This window comes from Poecilia formosa, unplaced genomic scaffold, assembly GCF_000485575.1.
Source record: "Poecilia formosa unplaced genomic scaffold, Poecilia_formosa-5.1.2 Scaffold453, whole genome shotgun sequence".
Lineage (NCBI taxonomy): Eukaryota > Metazoa > Chordata > Actinopteri > Cyprinodontiformes > Poeciliidae > Poecilia > Poecilia formosa.
The window spans coordinates 318,918-339,075 of NW_006800392.1; the positions used below are offsets into that span (position 1 = coordinate 318,918).

At 39.0% G+C, this 20,158-nt stretch overlaps 2 long non-coding RNA genes across 3 annotated transcripts in view; both read right to left on the reverse strand.

Moving 5' to 3' along the window:
- The window catches only part of LOC107833786 (uncharacterized), a 22,707-nt gene extending 20,949 nt beyond the window's left edge, over positions 1-1,758 (reverse strand). Inside the window, exon 1 of the long non-coding RNA XR_001659550.1 lies at positions 1,418-1,758. This is a non-coding gene — a long non-coding RNA (uncharacterized LOC107833786). The remainder of the gene's footprint in view (positions 1-1,417) is intronic.
- Positions 1-19,927, reverse strand: part of LOC103155879 (uncharacterized) — a 76,502-nt gene extending 56,575 nt beyond the window's left edge. For both annotated transcript variants that reach the window (XR_001659549.1, XR_478080.2), the window contains exon 1: positions 19,432-19,927. This is a non-coding gene — a long non-coding RNA (uncharacterized LOC103155879). The remainder of the gene's footprint in view (positions 1-19,431) is intronic.
- Positions 19,928-20,158: the final 231 nt, after the last annotated feature.

Here is a 20,158-nt window from a genome sequence, read left to right on the forward strand (position 1 = left end):
AGTCGGGAGCCACCAAAAAGTCGGGAGCCACCAAAAAGTCGGGTGCCACCAAAAAGTCGGGTGCCACCAAAAAGTCGGGTGCCACCAAAAAGTCAAGTCACCAGAATGTCGAGAGTTACCAGAAAGTCGAGTCACCACAAAGTCGAGAGTCACCAGTGAGTCGGGAGCCAACAGCGAGACAAGAACCAACAGCAAGTTGAGAACCAGCAGCGACTCGGGAGCCACCAGACGCAGGAGCCACCAGCGACTCGAGAGCCACCGGCGAGTTGTTAGGCAGCAGCAAGTCGGGAACCACCGGCGAGTCGGGAACCACCCGCGAGTCGGGAGCCACCCGCGACTCGCGAAGCACCAGACAGTCGAGAGCCACCAGACTCGCGAAGCCAGCAGCGACTCGCGAAGCCAGCAGCGACTCGCGAAGCCAGCAGCGACTCGCGAAGCCAGCAGCGACTCGCGAAGCCAGCAGCGACTCGCGAAGCCAGCACCAGTTTTACAGACCAAACCCAGTGGAACTAGAATAACCAGTCTGGCAGAAAATATCTGAGAGTTCCCGACTGGTACATGGTCCATAAAACTGTACCTGCCCACTTACCTACTCTCAGAAGTGATGCTGGCTCCTGGCTCTCCTGTTCTGCCAGCCTTTCCTGAAGCAGAGCATTTTCATTCAGCAGCTCTGCATTCTGCTTGGTCACGTTCTTGATTTTTTGACGATTGCGCCGCTGTATGCTGCGCAGATTGTCCAGCTCTGTCCAAAGATCGTCTAGCTCTCTAGCCTGATGATGTACCGTCTCCGCTGTCGTTTTCAGCGCCGTCCTTAGATCCTGGACTTCTTCTCTCAGACGTCCTTGGGCCTGTTCTAATGCCTGCGTTTCTTTTCTGTTGTCCCGATATTGGCGCTCTTTCTGATCCAGCTCTCGACAAATGGACACCAGCTGCCCACGGAGAGAGTTGTTCTGGCTTCCCAGTATGTCATATTGTGCTTGCAGGCGACTAGGCCTGCAAGCCCGAGACTAAGTCCTCGATTTTTCTCCGGAGGTTTTCAACGGTTTGTTTGAGTTCCTGGTTTTCTTTTTCTAGTGTTCTCTCCATCTTTTTCGTAAATGTGTTTCTAAGCAATGCTGTCAAAGTCTTCACTGAAAGTAAGTGTTCTTCTGGCAAATGCGTTGGCATAAAGGGAGTCATCAGTGATGTCATAGAGCATGAGTGACATCACTGGTACATCAAAGCCACTAGAAGCCTGTTGTGTGTGGGTGTGTGTTCTGTATTTGATGCCTTGTGGGACCATTTTACTGGCATACAGGGGCGCGGGCTGTCTGTTCCTCTTCCGTGCATCAGAGCTCGCTCTGCAGCCATGTAGTGATGGCTTATTTTGACACAGACGAACAAAACTACTACAAACACTGCACACACGCTCAGGAACTCCAATACACTTATCGTCTAAAAAACTCATCCGAAACACTCCTAGTAAAATCCAAAGCGTCACTGCGCTCCGGTCTCTTCCCGTCTCCAAAACTCTCCAGAGCGTCTCGCACCACAAGTCTCCTCTCTACCCAACAACATAACACCTTTTCATTGGTGTTTTAGAAATGTGGTATATTTGAGGACATCGAAAAAAATGGACGTCATATTGCATTCAAGCATTTCCTGGTCACAAAACATTCACTGAATGAGCCGCAAATGCGAAAAATGAAACCTGCAGACTCCTTTTCGTCTTCCGGCTCAAAGCAGAGTTGCCTGCTGCGCGTTCATTCTTCACATAATCCTTTATATACAGAACAGAAACCACTAAGCTGAAAACAAATCACCAAGTGGAAGCCACCCATCCCTCCGGTATCCAAACTTTGTATCAATTTCGCGATCTCACTGCTTTTGCCGCTATGCCGTTCCGCTTCTCTTTCACCGTAAATTGAACAACTTCACTTTGTTTCTTAGCAACAAAATGCAGACAATTATTTGTTGAAGATGTGAGATTTCCAACAAAGGAATTTAATGTTGGGTTCCACTTTTTACGTTTGGAAGCTCATTTCCTGTTACATTCCCAGGAAAGCCCGTTTCACATTTCTCTGACATTCGGAAAAATATGGTTTACATATTCAAGCATAACTTTTACTTGGTCTATTGACACAATTTAAAAACTGGTGTGTAGTTTAACATGTGCACTTTAAGCACATGTTGAAAGTGAGACTGGGGGAGGCGGAGTCCTGCTGTTAAAAAGATGGGAATACGCGTCCATGTACCTAAGAGGGTTAATCATGAGAAAAATAAATACATTCCTGTTTATTTAGCCTCTATTTGACAGATGAGACAAAATGGTCATTTATTTTGTTAAATTCAATGTTTTATGAAAAATTTAGCCCTTCGCAATAAACTTTGCTTAGCGATAAATTGTCCCAGAAGGTATTGCGATTAACGATAATATTGTTGTTTTGAAACCATTTTTAATTAATATAATGGTATTGGCATAATACAAGAACATTCTCAAAGATCAATAAACTTTAAACGCTGGAAGTGGAAAACATTTTAAATATCCTACATAAATAAAGCAAATAAAATGAATTATGAAATCTGTGGAAATCTTAAAAAACGTCAAACTGAAGAATTATCCAGTTTTTGGAAAAACGAATCATGCAAACTGAAAATATTGGGTTTGTTTTAATTTATTATCCAATGAACTGATTTATTGTGACGAGCCAATCAATCAATCAACTTTAGATCAACTCAATCGATAACTTTCATCCCTTCTTAAAACACAAATGATGAATTTATGCTAAAGCAGATCAAGCCTTCAGTCAGGTACGGTGGAGGACGCGTCATGCTGTGGCAGCAAGCTGAACCCATTAGATATGCTGCTTCAATAAAATAAATTAGTTATTCTTAGGATTTTTATTTAGTTTTCATTCACATTTTAATCTTTCTGCAGATATAATTTCCTTCCGGCTCGCCGATAAAATTTAGCTTAATATGAAAAAAAGATTTAATTTGACAGAGGGACAAACAGACGGAAACCGCCGAGGCCTCTATCTTTGTGATGCATGACGACTGATGCGATCTTTTTAATCAGAGCGGCCCGAGCCCGGTTCTGTCCTTGTGTTTTATTGATCCGGCCCGTATGGCTGCCGAGCAGAAACAGAACCGGCGGCCTCATTGATCACAGCACTCCGGATTAACATATTCATTTCAGCTGGCATTTAGCTGGCGAGAGACAGATGGAGGAAGGATGGAGGCAGAGGTAAACGAGGAAGAGGAGTCGCTTTTTAATATCTCACTGAAACGACTTTTTATGCGGCGGCTGAATGAAACGTTAGAAACGACATTTTAAAACATTTAAAGGCGATTCCGTCTCCTGAAACAGTAAAAGCTTCGGCACTAATTCAGCTCTGCGTCGTCAACATTATGACTGTTGGGCTGAGGAGTTGGACTGCGTAAAGAGCTGCAGCAGCACTGCAGCACAACGCAGCACAACGCAGCACACAAGCTTCACTCATCTGAATCCTGTCACTTCTAATACTCTGCAGGAACCTTGTGCAGACTCTCTGGAGCTGGACACAAATGAAAGCTGTGATTCACAGAGCGGCCGTTCGCCCCGAGCGCCGCTCCTCATCACTTAGACGGCCCTTAATGGCTTGTCAGAGATCAAATTACTTTCAATCTGTGCTGCATATTGAGAAGCCAGTTAGAAAAGGTCTGGTTTTCAGACTTTAAATGGATAAAATAAACATAATCTACAGAAATTTGATCCACCTATAAGGTGGATTTAATCTGCTATGTGACTTTTATGAAAGAAATGAACGTCTGAGTAGTTTCATTGTACTTTTACCTTTATTGGAGTAATATTTTAAAGTAATACTCAACTCACTCAATATTTTTACAAACTTTGCTACTTCTGTTATTTTCTATATGCTGACATAAATGGAGATCAGGTAAATACACAACATCCAAAAAAGTTATGTATAATCTAATTTTGCAAAAACCTAAATTTAATTGAAGCATCTATTTAATTTCAATCTTCCTACTCAACAAATATTTGTACAAAAAACAAACAAATGTATCTGATTTGTTAAAAACTAAAGATGTGAAACTAACTGGTTTCCAGAGGCAGAAAATCAACAAACATGTCTGAATTTATTCAGATTGATTTTGATCTCTGGATGTTTTTTGTGGATTTTCCACCACGAGGCGTCACTCCTGCTTTATTCACCAAGTTCACTAAATATATGATCCCACTTCTGCTTTTCACTCAAAGTCACTAGAGGAAAGAAAATAAATATATTTTTATTGTATCTTTTTTTTTTACATTTTAGGCTGGTGTCAAATCGACCTCTCACTTTCTTCTCCTACTACTCTCCAATTTGCACCATTTCAACTCAACTTTTTATTCCCAGTTTTTGTCTCCATAGAAACGACACCCTGTCTGGAGACAAAACAAAAATAGTCACTAACTTTTCATCAGCTGCTCGACTTGGCAAACCAAAGTTATGCCACAGTATGCCTTATTTTTCATTTTAGTCTTTAAAAAGTACCACATCTTTTACGAATTAAACCAGGTGTCATGACTAAACAGTGACTCAGCACTTTAGCAGCATTTATTGAGCTTTAAAAACTCGTTTATGTGAAAACAGATCACCAAACTACAAGACTTTATTTAGGACTCAAGGTTTCGCTGACACAAGGTCTCTGCACTGAACACCGTCCCAAAGGGAACGAACACACACACACACACAGGCTGAATTCACTTTCTACATGTTAAAGTTTGCAGTAACAGATTGTAAACACAGTTCCTGTGAATGTTACAGCCCTGAACCCTTATAAACCTAAACGTATGCAGGAAACGTCGCGTTGCCATGGCGACATGTCTCGCTGTCGTCTCAGGCCAACAGGGGCCATTTTTCTACAGAAATACATTTTTCCCAGTAGAATTACATAAAGCTGCCACTTCTGAAACTTCAAATCTCATTTTCTTAGAGGATAAAATGAGTTCATCAAAAGTGATGACAGATAAAAATGTTTTCTAGCGACAATCCTTGAATATTTTAGGCACATAAGGGATTTATTCACAGCCACCATCAACACTGAGGCAAAGAAATTATGAAGTTTTATGCTTTTTAAATTGAGATGTAAAAAGAAAAAGATGTAAAAGGGTATAGTTTCCTCTACTTTCTTTAGTTTAAGACGGGAAAAATAAGTTTTGTAATCTGGTACACTAAAAAGTCCAGGAGTCAACCTGACTCAGAGTCCTCTGGTGTTTATTACCTCCTTCACAAGAGAATAAATTTCATTAAAACTTATTAAATAAGCTTTAAATTTGGTGCAGCGAAAATTTGCCCTGCAGATGAAAGAGAAAAGGTCATGTCAGTAAAATAAAGAGACTCCTTATTGGGAGGTATAAATGTCGCATCGGTTGGATCTTGAAGCATCCGAGTCGGTGCTGTTGCTGGAGGAAAAGCTGCCTGAGCCTCAGCCTGCTAACCTGCCGCGGTTTATTCAGGTGGCCATTTTGCCTTTAAATGACAGATGATTAAGAGAGACAGGAAGAGACTCACGAAACGCAACGAAAGGTCAAAACCATGAAGGATGTTCAAACCACGCGTGGCATGAATCCAAACCGCAGCCAAATAAAGAAACCATGCGACGCTTCAACAGGTGATCTGCTGGTTTACTGAACGTTGTAATTATTTATTAAGTTAGCTTTAGCTGATTAGCAGCATAAATTATTACTTCATTACCTGCTGCATCCAATGTTGCACATTTATGTACTTTTTGGTGGTTTGAAGCTGAAGTCTGTAACTTTTGAAAATGTTTTTATGCATTTGTTAAAACTGTCGCCATGTTGTGACAGTTTGCTATGAGAATCATTAACGTTTATTATTATCAGAAGAAATGCACCAAAAACAACCAATCAGAGCCAAGAGGAGGGGCTTAATGCTGACAATCAACCTCGAAACAACTCACCACAGAGCCGCTTATCTGTGGGGGCTATGCTAACTAGCCTTAGCATTCCCAACAGGCTATGCTAGAAACAAACTTCTAGAAAACTGCAAAACAGCTGAAACTATTAAAAACTCGCCTGTTGGAGTTTCTATTGAACCATAAAAACACTGATCAACATATTTGTTATGTATTGATGATTTTGACGATTATAAAACATGTTTATGTTTTAACTGCCTTGTTGCTGAAATGTGCTGCAAATATTTCTAAATTATTCCCACAAACACTGTGTTTTATTGCAAAAAAAAATTTAAAAATCACAAATTTTAAGACTTCATTAATATCTCTAGAAGTTTGTGAACAGGTTTTATCAATACATTCTGGGATACCGGCCCTTTAAGAACATTTATAATCCTGATTTGGCCCAAAACGAAAATGAGTTTGACCCTCCTGTGCCGTACAAAAAGCACATTTCAAGTTTTACATTACTAGTACGTCAACGTGAAAAGATTTTCTTAGGGTTAACTGATGTTGAACAAGTCATGAAAGATGGATTACATCAATACCTTTTTCCACCACTGGCCCTTTGAAAACATTAGTAATGTTAATATGGCACAAATAAAAAGCGCCGCCGCTGCTTTAAGAGGTTTAGTTTTTATCCCCTTTGAGAGCAAAGACTGAAGTCTGAAGCTGAAAACGGTGAATTGCTCTTCAGCTCCTGCAAAGTGAACCTGCAAACAGAGTGGATGTCGTCTCAGCAGCAGCTCCGGAGAGTCCGACGCATTCATTACAAGTTTTATAAGCTACATCTACAACAGCAGGACGGCGTCTTTGTTCACGCTCACCCGCAGCGACACGTTTAGCTCCTGCTGAGCGTTTTTCCAGGAGCAGAAGTAAGTGGAACAGGTAGCCGTGGCAGAGCGTCCAGATCATGAGACACTATATTTAGACTTCCAGCACTTTGCAGAGTTATAGCATAAAGAGAGCGAAGCCCAGGCGCTTCAGGAAGGGTTGACATAAAACCTGAAATCAGCAGGGGACGCAGCTGATGAGTTTCTAAAGGGTTGTCACGGTAACGCCTGTACGTGAAAACTGCAATATAACAGAAACCAATGAAAATCTCAATGTGAAGCAGAGTTCATCCAGACATCATTTACTGATTCAAACATTTTGTTACATCCATTTTCTACTGATTTTACCAAATATTTTTGGTCTTCTAGTACAAATATACACTTAAAAACAAACTTTTCAGCAAATTATATGACCTTGTTTTAAGTATTTGCTACATTGTCAGATTTTTTCCACTTGTAAGATATTTTTCCTATACATCAAATAATCTGCTTGTGGAAGTATTAAATGATCGATATTAAGGATTTACTTACTTAAAATAATTATTATATCTTGTTTAAAAAATACTTGCAAGTTTGAACACTTAAAATAAGAAAACAGAGAGAAAATGTTTTTCCCTTTCCAAACCTTTCATTTCTCACACGGGATTGAGAGAAATTTACTAAAATAAAAGTTTCTTATTCTACAAACTGCAGAAAACTGATTTGTTCCCCCTCAACCTGCAAAAACAAAATCTTACAAAATATTTTTGATCTAGTTTCTGGTGTAAACATCTTAGTACACTTGAAATAAGAAAACAATCATAAAAGAAACTTTTCAGCAACATACGAGTTTGTTTTAGGTCCATAATATTGTTGGAAAAATACTAGATTAACGTGGGAAAATGTCATGACTGAAGTAATCTGACAGGGGACCAAGCAGATTCAATAAAATGTTTTGCTGAAAAGTTCTCTCTTATTTCAAATGTACCAAGATATTTGCACTAGAAACCAAATCAAAAATGTTGAAATATTTTGTGTTTTTGCTCTTCGGGACAATTTCTTCATGCATTCAGACATATTTTAATCAATTACATGTTTCCTGACATCAGTACCAACAGGATTTAAAGAAACCCTAAAATTATCCTGCAAAATCCCAGAAATTCACAACTAACTATTAAAAGTGAAAATGGGAGGAAGAACAGCCTCGTGTTTATGGTTCACAGGCGTCAGAAAACCACATCAACAGGTCTGAGCCTGAAGCCAGAGGGTCTGTTTGCTACAACATCAACACTTTACAAAATGTTGCTTCAAATTGGGAGATTTCTCCACCTGACACAGAAAAGAGTAAATGTCAAAATTTCTTAAAAATCCCGGCCACACAGAGCAGAAGTCGCATTTCTTCATCTGAGTGGGATGATGCAGTAAACAACCACGACCTGAGAAACCGACGGCTCTCCGCTGCAGATGTGAAAGCCTCCAAATGTATTTAGTCCGTCTCAAAGGGAACAGATCTGCTGTTCAAGCTTGTTTTTTATGATAAACATGAAAGTTTGAAACATATTCTGATTTGCTTTTAGTAAATTGCTCCGACTGCAACCACAAAATGGAATAAATTGATTTGTTTCGCTTTCTAAATTACTGAATAAATCTTTTAATGACATTCAAATTCATCAAATAAAACCTTGTTTTTAATTCTAACATCCAGAGTTAGAATGAGGAATGTAAAATAAAGTCAGAAACTACTTGGGGAAAACACAAGAAGTAAAAGGGAAAAGTTGGCTCTAAACCACAGGAACAAACTGTAACCAGAAATGTTACCACCCTGAAGGACCGCTTAAGGACAAATCGATTGCATCCGAGGACTCGGAGTTCCTCGAATCAAGCAGAGAGCAGTGAAAGTCAGAGATTTTAGGATTATTTGTCTTTAAAGCTTAAATGTGCTTCCATCTAATTTCTTTTAAAGACGGACCGACGGCAGAAAGGAAGTCGACACTAAAAGGAAACCCATCGACTCTGAGCACTCAGTCGGACCACAAACCAAACCTGAAGCTGCTTTTCACCCGGTTGGTCGGGTTGTTGATGTTTACTGCATTAAGAGCGATTTTATCCTGATGACTGGATTCCATTTCACCGAAAAGGATGAAGCTGATTGACTTTAGACAATGACAACTATGAATTCTCACTTATTATAAAATTATCAGAAGTTACTCCATATGTAGATTCCAAATATCAGTTTTTATGTTGACGCTTTAGTCAAGCTGCTAGCTACCTTAAGTCAACCATGACTGACATATCTACACAGTAGACTCGGTTCTATTGGACCAAAGTTGTAATATTTGTTACATTTTCAGCTGCTGTGGTTCTTTCATGCTGCACTGAGTCAAACCAACCAAACCCTTTGAAAAAACTGTTCCCTTCCTAACCTGTGGGGGCGCTGCGCCGAGAACCACTGAAGGAAACAACATGGAAACCTCTGAAGAAGACAGAGGGCCCGACTGCCTTCTTCACCAAATGCAAGCAAAAATGGAGTAGGGTCAGATTTTAGCGGCTGGAGGATTTCTCATTTGTCTTTGGTAAAGTCATTTCTCCAGCCAACGCTAGCTAGTTAGCATTTTGGTTGTATTTACCCAGAATGCCCTGTGCTGTAGTTCAGTTCCTGCTTTTGAAACCACCTCCAGTTCACATACGCATTTGAACTGAACCAGAGTTCACTTCAATTGAACCGAGGCATTCAAACATCCCTAAAGAACCAAACTTAAATGAACTGGAGTTGAATTAAAATGGACTAAACAGGACTGGTGTGAACGCTCTCTATATGCTACGATGGATTTATTCACCCGGGACATTTCTGGACCGTAGTGGTTTCAGGCTTAACTGAAAACCCATTTCTACTACAGTTTTGTGTACATTATATATACAAATTATGGTGTATACCGAACACCATAATTTGTACATTATACACAATTCACGTTATTTAAATGTGAATTGTCTCATTTTTGTCATAGCAGACCGTCTCCCTGGAAGATAACAGAGGGGGGATCAGGTCCTGGAAGAGTTTTTCACTGATAACTCATAATCATTGCTCCAGGAGTAAAAACCCATTTTAATTCTACTGAGCAGAACCAAACAGTGGTTGTAAAGGAACCGACTAAGCAAACATAATGGCTGTTTGTTAGCAATGACCTGCCAGGGCACAAGGCCAGAATCCATCGCAACAAGGATCATTCGAGTGCCTGAAGATGCAGAACCTAACCCAATAGAAACTACCTCCAGTAGTGTGAAAACCACAGTAATCCATGTTGATAAGCCTGAATGGAGCCTCCATACAGTTGCCATGGTAACCTGCAGCACAACAGCATCGGAGTAGAACATTGGCTGGACCAGAGGTTGGACCTGTCCCTGGAGTCTGGATGGTAAAGTTGAGCGACACTGAATCAGCGGATCCACCTGCTGCTGCGAGCGTTGAGGTTTTCCATCCATCAGCCCGTCAGACGGACGGACCCACTGAGAAATTAACCGCCGTGCGTTTACCCAAACCTGCAGAGAGGCTTTCATGTTGCAGGAAAAAACCCGCAACATTCTTAACAGTTGGATCCTCAGCCTGGCATTGATCTCTGAAAGTATATTTCACCACTGACATTTAAAAAAAATTACCTTTCCTTCAAAGCATGTGTGTGTGTGTGCGAGTGAGTTTAGCATCTGAAAGCAAAAGCTCGCCTCGAGGTATTAACCAAGTCAGGCCTCATTACCCACACACACACCCGCCTTCGGTCCCCTTCTCCTTTCACCTCCCATTCCCTTTTTCATTCCGTCTTTCTCTCAAGCGTGAAATCTGTTCAATCTCTTCAGTCTGTACGGCTCCTGCAGGTACAGTGACTACAGTTCACTCAAACGGAAAACCCAACCAGAGACACAAACCGCACTTACGTACACGGCCCAAACCAGATAAAAACTTCATGGTCTGAAGTTAAAGCAAACCAAAACCATGAAGTTTTAGTTTAGTTAGAATTAGTTCAATTGTTTCCATACATGGTTTCCACAAGTCTGAACCAGAAGTGATTCTGCCATCTTGGTAGGCAAGAGCAGCGCAAAGCATAGATCAACCACAGCTTTGACATCAACAAAAAGAACAACACTTGACCAAAGTGCAAGAAAAAAAATATATAACCAACAAAATGGCTGCTCTCGGAATCGACCCATATGAGGGAGAATGGAAACATGGATAATCAATGTTTAAAGAGATTTGCAGACTCTGAGAATAAGAAGGTTCTAGTAACTGGCAGAGTAATTACATGTAGTAATAAACACGTAGGCTACATGTATTCAAAACTGGAATTGAGTAAGAGCTACTTCTAAGCTTGTGGATTGTTTATTGTCGTCATAGCTACTCCAAAGCGACTGTCATGACGGTTACGATGCCTACCAAAATGGCTGTCAGCTACAAAGCTCCCAGAAGTGTGTTGTCGCATGAGATCTGCATTTGCAAAATGCCAGAAGACTTAGCAATTAATATAGTTTTTAGAAAAGTTTTACATATATTTGGTTAGTATTCAAACTTTTAGTCTTCCTCCCACAAACTGACAGGTTTACTGACACATTTCAGATCTTTTAAGAGAAGAACCCCAGAAAACTACTGTGAGAAGTTTGGGGAAGGAAACCTAAAAGGTTTGACCCGAGTCCGACAGTTTAAAAATATATTTATCCCCGAGACTGACCAAATGTTTACGCAACAGAGTTTTAACAATAATATAGATGTGGAGTTTGTCAAAATTATTTACTTATCCCTCAAATTAATTTGGTTTAGTCAAAAAGTTATTTTGTCCTCACATTCAGTTGCAGTTGGTGGTTACCATAGCAACCAGTAACTGACAAATCCTCCCCGTTTTTCTGTTGCATTTATTGGGATCAGTTTTCTTTACAATATTATATTTTGGACAAAATTTCATAAAGAGTCTATAATTCTGTCATGTCTTGTAAACATTTTATAATGGATTTCAGCGGTTTAATTTTACAACTGTTGGTGCTCATTGGGAGCCATTGCTCTGCAGTTTGTTTGGGTTATTTATCATATTTTATTTAATGTACAAGGTTATGTTAACCGCTTGCTCAAATAAATACAATGAACCTGAATGTTTTTGCTATAAAGTCAATGTAATGGAGCTGAGACACAAATAAGGGTTACAAATGGAAACTGAGGAAAGTTACAAAAACATCTTTGAAAAAAAGTTATAAATTTTTCTGGCAAATATAAATATTTTTGATATTTCTCACACAAAAAGAAAGTTTGGTCTGGTTTAACTTCAGACTGAAAAATAAAACGTGTTTGTCTTTATTCAGACACAAACATGTGGTTTCGATTGCATGTTTGCTCTATGTAAATGTCCATGTGAGAAAACAAACAACGGGAAGAAATCAAAGACTGTTAGACAACCTACTGAGGACGTTCGTCGCCCACTCGCTGCGTCATGAAACGGGAGCTTCTGTTTGACATTAAAGGCTGTGTTATTCGCAGAAAAATCAAACCGAACCGCAGAAGAATACGGACTTAAAGAAGCATAATTCTGCTGTCAACAGACTAGAAAGGAGAAGAAAGTACATCCTGTCATGTCTCTGCTCACGCTCCCAGCTTGCTCAGTGGGCTTTAATGTTAAAAAGCAAAAGGAGAAGTAAAAATAAACTCGGTCACTCTACAAAACATTTTCAGAGTACATTACGCCATTATCCACAAGAGGAGCTCAGTTATTTTTAAAAAAGACTCGCTCCTATCACACATCAACTATTTATTCCTCTGAAATAACCACTGCATCCTTTTCAATGGGGATTAGTTGGTTTTTCCATTCCATCTTATTAAGTGATCTCAAAACATGATGCAGAAAACATCAGCAGCTTGAAAAAGAAATCCAAAATAGTTTGATTCATAATGACATTTAATTCATATGTTTTCAATTCCCATCTGTAAAGGATGATTATCAATAAATGACCCATTTCTAAGCATTCCTTTTATCAGATATTTGTATAATGAACCTTGTGCATGCGAGGACTGAGGCCAACGTAGAGGTCAATGGTTTTACATGTGTGGGGTCGGTTGGAAGCTAAAAAAAAACTTTAGTTTTTAGCTGCTTAGGCCTCCATTCTAAATTTTCCTCTTTTACAAAATTTTAAATAAAATTTACCACTTTTCAATGAAAAAAAAAAAAAAAACAATCACTAAGTTGTCAAAGTATTTTATCATCATTGCACACAATAAAATATGCTTTAACCCATGTGCACAATAAAATCCAAAACTCAAACATCAGATTAATTCAAATTTCACACAAACAAACATCCACAGCAGGTTCTGCACTAAAATAACTGACTAGTTGGCGTTTCTGAGTCAGAGAGGAAATATAATCCCACCTGGTTCTGACTCACATCCCAGAGGTCCGAACAGCCAAAGTTGGCTTGTTCCAATCAGAACCAACAGCAGCAGCTCCGTATTGCCCCAGTCAGCCTGAGAGCAGCGGCTCTAAGCTCATCAGACGCCACCCGGCCGGAGATCAAGGCTGGGAATCAGATTAAACTGGAACAGGAGAATCTTCCTCATCACAAACATTTATTCAGTGGCGTTTATTTATAAAGCACCGATTCACCAGAGGAACATTCCCGGCGCTTCACAAAGACAGATTGAAATCCAAATCAGTTCAGTTTGTTTACAACAAGTGTCGTCTGAAGGCTGTTTGGAAAACAAACGGTTCCCGCTGATTTACAGGCAATTCAATCCAGTCACCCTGATGGATTCAAAGTCCATTACATGTTTCCAGTCTGATCCCAGTAGAAAAACAACGCAGCCAACTGGTAAAACGTCCCAGCAGGTTGCAAAGAGTCACTGACTTGGAGTATTAGCTTTTCCTGGACGTAGCAGCAGAAAGATCGCTGGTGTTTTGTTGTTGGCTTTACAGCAATCCCTCGTACCGAGTATAAGGCGACAGTGGAGAGGAAAAACTCAGCTTCTAAAGGGCCAGTATGTGTTTTCTAGTCACAGTTCCAGTTTATAGCACAATTATGTTAGCTTCAATTGATAAAATAATGCTTCATAGATCAAATATGACTTGGAAGAAATTTTCCCTTGTAATTCAATGCCTTGAAATTGGGCCTCTGTCTCTTTAAGAAGCTTCTACTTGTTCTGAAGCTCTGCCTTCAGGAAGTCATCCCAACATGGCTACCACGTTGGGATGTCTAACCCTAACCCAATTTCAAGGTTTTAAATTACTTAATAAAAATTCTTTTGAGTCATATTTCATATATAAAGCATTTTTACAACAACTGAAGGAAACATTTACTTGACTGTACCATTTGTGCCTGGAAAATATACAACCCCTCCCCGGCTGGAGGTTTGGGACGAAAGAGAAGACACATAAAAATACATTTTATGTGTCGAGTATTGATTGATATCTTGTTGATAAACTAGAGGATTTTATGTTTGTTGGACCGATGGGAGTTTAAACGAATCGACTGAGGAACGTCTCCTCCAGTCAGACTGCAGTTTGCGTGTCAGCGGAGGAGTGGCGGGACTCGCATGGTGAACAATGCTGCGCCGCTTCATTTCTGCTGTTAATCTGTTACTGCAGAGCGAGTGGGCGGGTCTGGACTCACCTGAGTTCATCCATTACAAACAGAGCTGGTCTCAGTCATCCCGCCTGGTTGGACTCCTTCATGACATTAATAACCCTCCAGCTACTCTGTGTGCTGACCCAGATTTCTTAATGACTGCACTAATGTTGTGAATTTATAACGGCATCGACACCTGTTGGGTATTAGTAATGGCCTTTTGTAATTTATTTTGTGCATGCGATGGTTTAAATGGGAGAACCGAGACAGATGGCCGTTTTCTCTACGCCCAGCTGATGATCATCAGTAATGATGACGGAACGTGAAACAATGGCAGAGGCCAAGTTTGTCGTTTCTGGAAACTCAATCTGCTTTTGCTGCTAATCAGAGAAAACATTTGCACATACGGAGCACCGTCACGATACATCTGGACGATAAACTGTCCCAACTTATTGCGATAAATGGTAATATTGTTGTTTTGAGACCATTTTAAAGTAATTCAACGGTAAAATGAAACAAGATAAATAAGCTTTCAATTATGAAGAACATTTAATACTCAAAATGGAAGACATTTTAAATAACCATAATAAATAAAATATAAAATGAATTATGAAGTCTCTAAACAAAAACACTCAAAAAAAAAAAGCACATGAGAGAAAAAAACGAGAGTTATAACACACAGTTTAGAAAAAAGAGAAAAACAAACCATGCAAATGGAAATTATTGCACTTGCTTTAACTTATGCAACTAATTCTACATATTTAGTGTCATCTGGAAGTCAAGACACTAAATGTGTTTCAGTTCCAGCTTTGCACGTCCAGTGACTGAAACTTTGGCCCATTCTTTACCAAAAAGCTCAAACTCAGAACATTTGAACTGCAGTTGTCAGATCCAGCTCCAGATTCTTAATTGGGGTTAGGTCTGGACTTTGACTGGACCATTCTAAACTGTGAATATGTTTTGCTTTAAACCATTTTACTGCAGCCCTGGTACTTTTCATTTTCTAACCTGTACAAAATGTTTTGAATCGTGTGCAAAAAACACCGGTCTACCACTTTGTGTTGGTTTCTTTCCCATTTATTTCTAATGAAATATGTTTGTAATTTTAATGTGACAAAATATGGAGAAGTTCAAGGAGTACGAATACGTTTGACTGCATGTCATTTGGTGGTTATTCTAAATGATCCATTTTCTTTGTAAAGTAGCTTCAGGAGTGAATAGTCGGCCCACAGCTACGTCTGTCGCAATAAATCAATTAAATGATAAATTAGAACGAGCTCAATAATTTCTGATTTATCATTTTCCTCTTTTCTCTCTTGCTACCAGAAACTGGGTGATAAAAGTCTGCAGTCTGCGCCTTCGGTCTCAACTGGCACATTTTTGAAGGATAAATTTGTTTTCAAAGACTTCATAATTTGTTTTGTTGTTTCTGTTTTGTTCATTTTGGATATTTAAAATGTCTTTCAGTTTTAAATGCTCATAAGAATTTGATCTGTGAGAACATGTTCCTGCATCATTATGCCAATACAGTTATATTACTTAATAAAATATATTATCGTTTATCACAATAACTTCTGGGATAATTTCTCATCCAGGAAACGTTATTATAGACTAAAGAAACTTCATGAATACCACGTAGTAAAAAACGTTCTAATTTATCGCTTTACTGCAGGAACTCTGGGAAACTGGTTCAGTTGTTCCAACTGTCAAATTGTGCTCAGGAATATATTGAAGTTACATAAAAACGTTTATAATTTTTGCTCCATAAATGTCCATACAGTAACGGTGAATAAAACAGATTTTTCTGCCATTTTTTGTCCCGATTTCCTCCTGACAATCTGAAAGACGCTTCGTTTATCAGGATATTCCATCCATGTGTGAACATCAAGATAAAAACACTTGATGTTCAGCTGCCAAAACCCTCTTTATCCTAAAAACACGAATCATTTGGATGGAAAGAAAGACAGAAAGTGATTTAAATTTTTGGCCAGTTCTCCAAACCTCAAGTTCTGTTCAAGGAAAGAAATATCAAAAACATTTCCACAGTTCTGCACTTCACTGCTGGAAACGGCATGAAATTAATTTAAATTAGTCCAGATCATCCTCCTTCTTGTTGGGGTTTAAGTGACCATTAGCAGTGAGGTTAATGGGAGTTCAATCTGACCTGAGATCAGAAAACGGCTTCAAATTTCTGCTGCGTTGCTCCTGAAATTCAGATCGACGTTTATTACCGGAACGCCGGGGATTAATCAACGTCTGACCCAAACTGGCAATGAAATTTCATGCATTCTTGATGTTTGGCATCTTTTCCTGGCAGACATTTTAACTCCATATGCTTGTGGATTCATTAATACTAATCATGCCTCTTGGCTCCATTACATGGCTCTGGTTCTGTTGGTGATAAAATGAGATTTTTTTTCCAGGTATTTGTTGAATGCGACATTCACCCTGAATGTGAATCATCAGGAAATTCTTTACCCGTCAAAACAGCGAAGACACGGGAGCCATTACTGTTCAAGTCTTCATTTCCTCTGAATGTGCAGAAATACAAACAGGCTGCAGCTCAAAGAGAAGACGACAGATCCACGATGATGCATCACAGACAAGAAGAAAAAATTCATTCAAATTTTGAGCTCAGAAATTTCCAAGTTTTCTAGAAAATTTCCTGATGGTTTTACTCCAAAGTTTTTTTTCATGAAAAACTAAATTGTTTCCTCAGCTACAAACCAGAATCAAAACAACAAACTATACAATGACTCAATGCAAGTTAAATTAGTCAATTTTCTCCAATTATATATTTTAATTTATTGAAGCAACTAATAAAGTACAAATTGTGAATTAATTATGCATCTACTACATCGGATTATTTGAATCTGATGTAGTAGATGCATCGGATTCAAATACGGGCATGTGTAATTTAAATACCTTAAATTACACATGCTAATTTAATGCACATTGAATTAGCATGTGTAATTTAAGGTGTTTATTTTATATGAAACAGAAATGGACAATCTACGCAAAAAAATTAAATTATAAAGTAAAAGCAGAAATGGAAAATGGATGAAAAGTTTAAACTACAAACAAAAAATAAAATATTTTAGAAGCATCATCAGGTTTTATTTAATTTTCAGCTAATTTTAAACTCTTTATGCCTCTCTCTAGATAATTTGTTGTTAATTCTTTTAAACTAGTTTGTGGAGCAGCTTGAATCTTCCTGTTGTTGCCGATCAGCTGGGAGTCCAAGTTTCCCTCCCACTGAGTCCGATCAGGTTTGAGAAGCTGCTTTGTAGCAGGAGCAGGTTTGACAGAGCACATCACCCCCAAACAAAGACAGATTCACTGAACAGCAGCTCAGCTGACAGCAGCAGGAAGGAGGAGGATTAGACGGGACGTGGCTGCTGAGCCGCCGTGTTCAGATCGTCCATCAAATCACAGGAAGCCTGACAGAGTGATCAGCTGCACAAAAACATCAACTTAAAATACACTCAGTTAAATCTGACACTTCAAAAACAAACACCTCTGATCGCTCAGGTTTCAGCTGTTTGTCTGGCCTTTACCGCCATCTGGCGGTCGGTTATGGAAAAACAGTCACCAGCTCTTTAGTTCCCACGTTTTCATATTTTAAATTCAAAAATAAACTGCAGATTCTGGAGGGAATTTGATTTTTCTTTAAATATAATGCTTCATGCTTTTTATTTATATATTAAATATATCATAAAGATAATTTTTTTTGCCATTCCTAGAAAAATGTGATAAAACAGAAAAAAAGTTCCAAAACCAGATTTTCCCTCTGTTTGAGCTGTACATGTTCATAAAATACAAGCTCAGAGACCCTGAAGGAGTCAAACCCGACGGTTCTTTATGATCAGATCTCAGCCTTTTTTTTTTTTTTTAAGAGATTTTTTTTAAAATTGAAGTCTTCTTGTAATTCTTTGAATTCAGAAGTTTTACTTTTGCTCAGAATTGGGGATAACGGCTTTATTTGACTCAAGAAATGAGGGTCTTTGTCCCGGTGTGCATTTGCCAATTGCAATTTGGTATTTTGTGTTTCTTTTTTATGATGGAGTATTAAGGCTATAGAAAATAAAAAGAAAAAAATAATTAAATATTAAGAGAAGTAGAAGAGTAAAGTCACATCGTTACGACTTTAATACCAGAATAAAGTCGCATTATGTGCTAGGAGGAGGTGGCTTTTTGTCTGTATCAAAATTGGTTTATTTCACAAAACTATCGCAGGAGTCACATGATCAAAAACCGGATGTTACTACTGGCGCAAACCACTAAGAAGACGACAACAGGAAGTGGCTATGTGGACGGTGGCAAGGCATGTTTCTTAAACATATTCACATGTGATTTTAATTGCGTTTCTTATTTAATGTAAACATCTCAATTGCAAAATTGTGTTTTTCAGAGATTAGAGGAATATTGTCAAAGTTTTGCCCACATTTATAACAGAAACGCAGCTACTGCTATGCTGTCATTCTTTCTTTTTAAGGCCGATTTCATTGACATTTCTAGCTAAGTGAAGCCAATATTCAGTAATCAGTATTTCCCATAAACCCAAATTCACATCTACATAAACAGCGGCCTCATAAGAGTGAAACAAAACCAAAGCAGCAGCTCTACAGATTTAGACAGGACAGCACAGCAAGGTGAACTGCTACAAGGAGACTTGGACATGGAAAACAACGGAAAACTTTGAGCCCACCTGTGGTGAAAAGCATCTGCTGGCAGGTTGAACCGGGGCTGAATTAGCATGGAGCCTCTGAACCCAAACAGCCAAGAGGTAAACAAAACCAAAATAGTTTCATTCACACCTCAACTTCACCTCCAGGGGACAAACTGTGCTCCTAAACCAACTCCAAGTAAAGCCAGTGTAATCAGTAAAGCTCCACAAACAGAGGGGAAAAACTCAGCCACAAACACAGCAGAAGATCTAAAGATACATAATTCAACTCAAGAGAAACAATCATATTTCATCACACTGCAAAAAACTCCGCTTTAGCACCCAGAGCAAACAATCAGTCACAGTTTGAGAGATCAAAAGTGCTGAAAATAACAACTGTGTGAAGACTTTAAACGGTTTACTCACATTATGAGGCTTGTTGCTGGTTTCCAGAAACTCGCTCTTCCTGCTCAGCAGTTGTCCTGAGTCATTCCCGCCTTCAGCATCTCCTGACCCGACGGGAACACCTGCTCCCAATCCTCTAATTATCCTCCCACCACGCAGCCTGGCGTCTTCCCTCCTTCTTTGGCTAATAGCGGCAGCAGCTGCTTCTTTCTTTTTTAGTAAATCTGTTTTCGCTGCCAGTTTCTACAAAGTTTGACTCATTTTCAAAATCTAGATTACAAAAATGTGTACAGAAACGAATCCATATTGTTTTAAATAAAAGTCTGCACTGACAAAAACGTAGCCTTTCTGCCAAATCCACTTATCCGAGAAATGTCTGGTTTGCATAACCGTCAACTTCTGATATGGAGTATGGCTCAAAATGTCAGTTTTAAAAAGATAAACTCACTTTATTTCATTTATATAGAACCAAATTACAAGGTTCTTCCGATTTTGCCACTTCACAACCTGTTCCGTAAGTACTAGTCATACCTTTGACTCATTTGCGCATGCGCAGAAGAAATACTTCCGGATTATTCTTAAAACGTACATAAAGTATATTTATTTATATTAATTAAATACTCCTTACTATATAAGGGCATATTTTTATAGACGGTGTTATTAATAATATTTGTTAATTTAAGTAGAAAGTTGTGTGTTAAGCATCCCGGGACTGTTAGCTAGTCGCTACCACCGTCTTTAATATGGT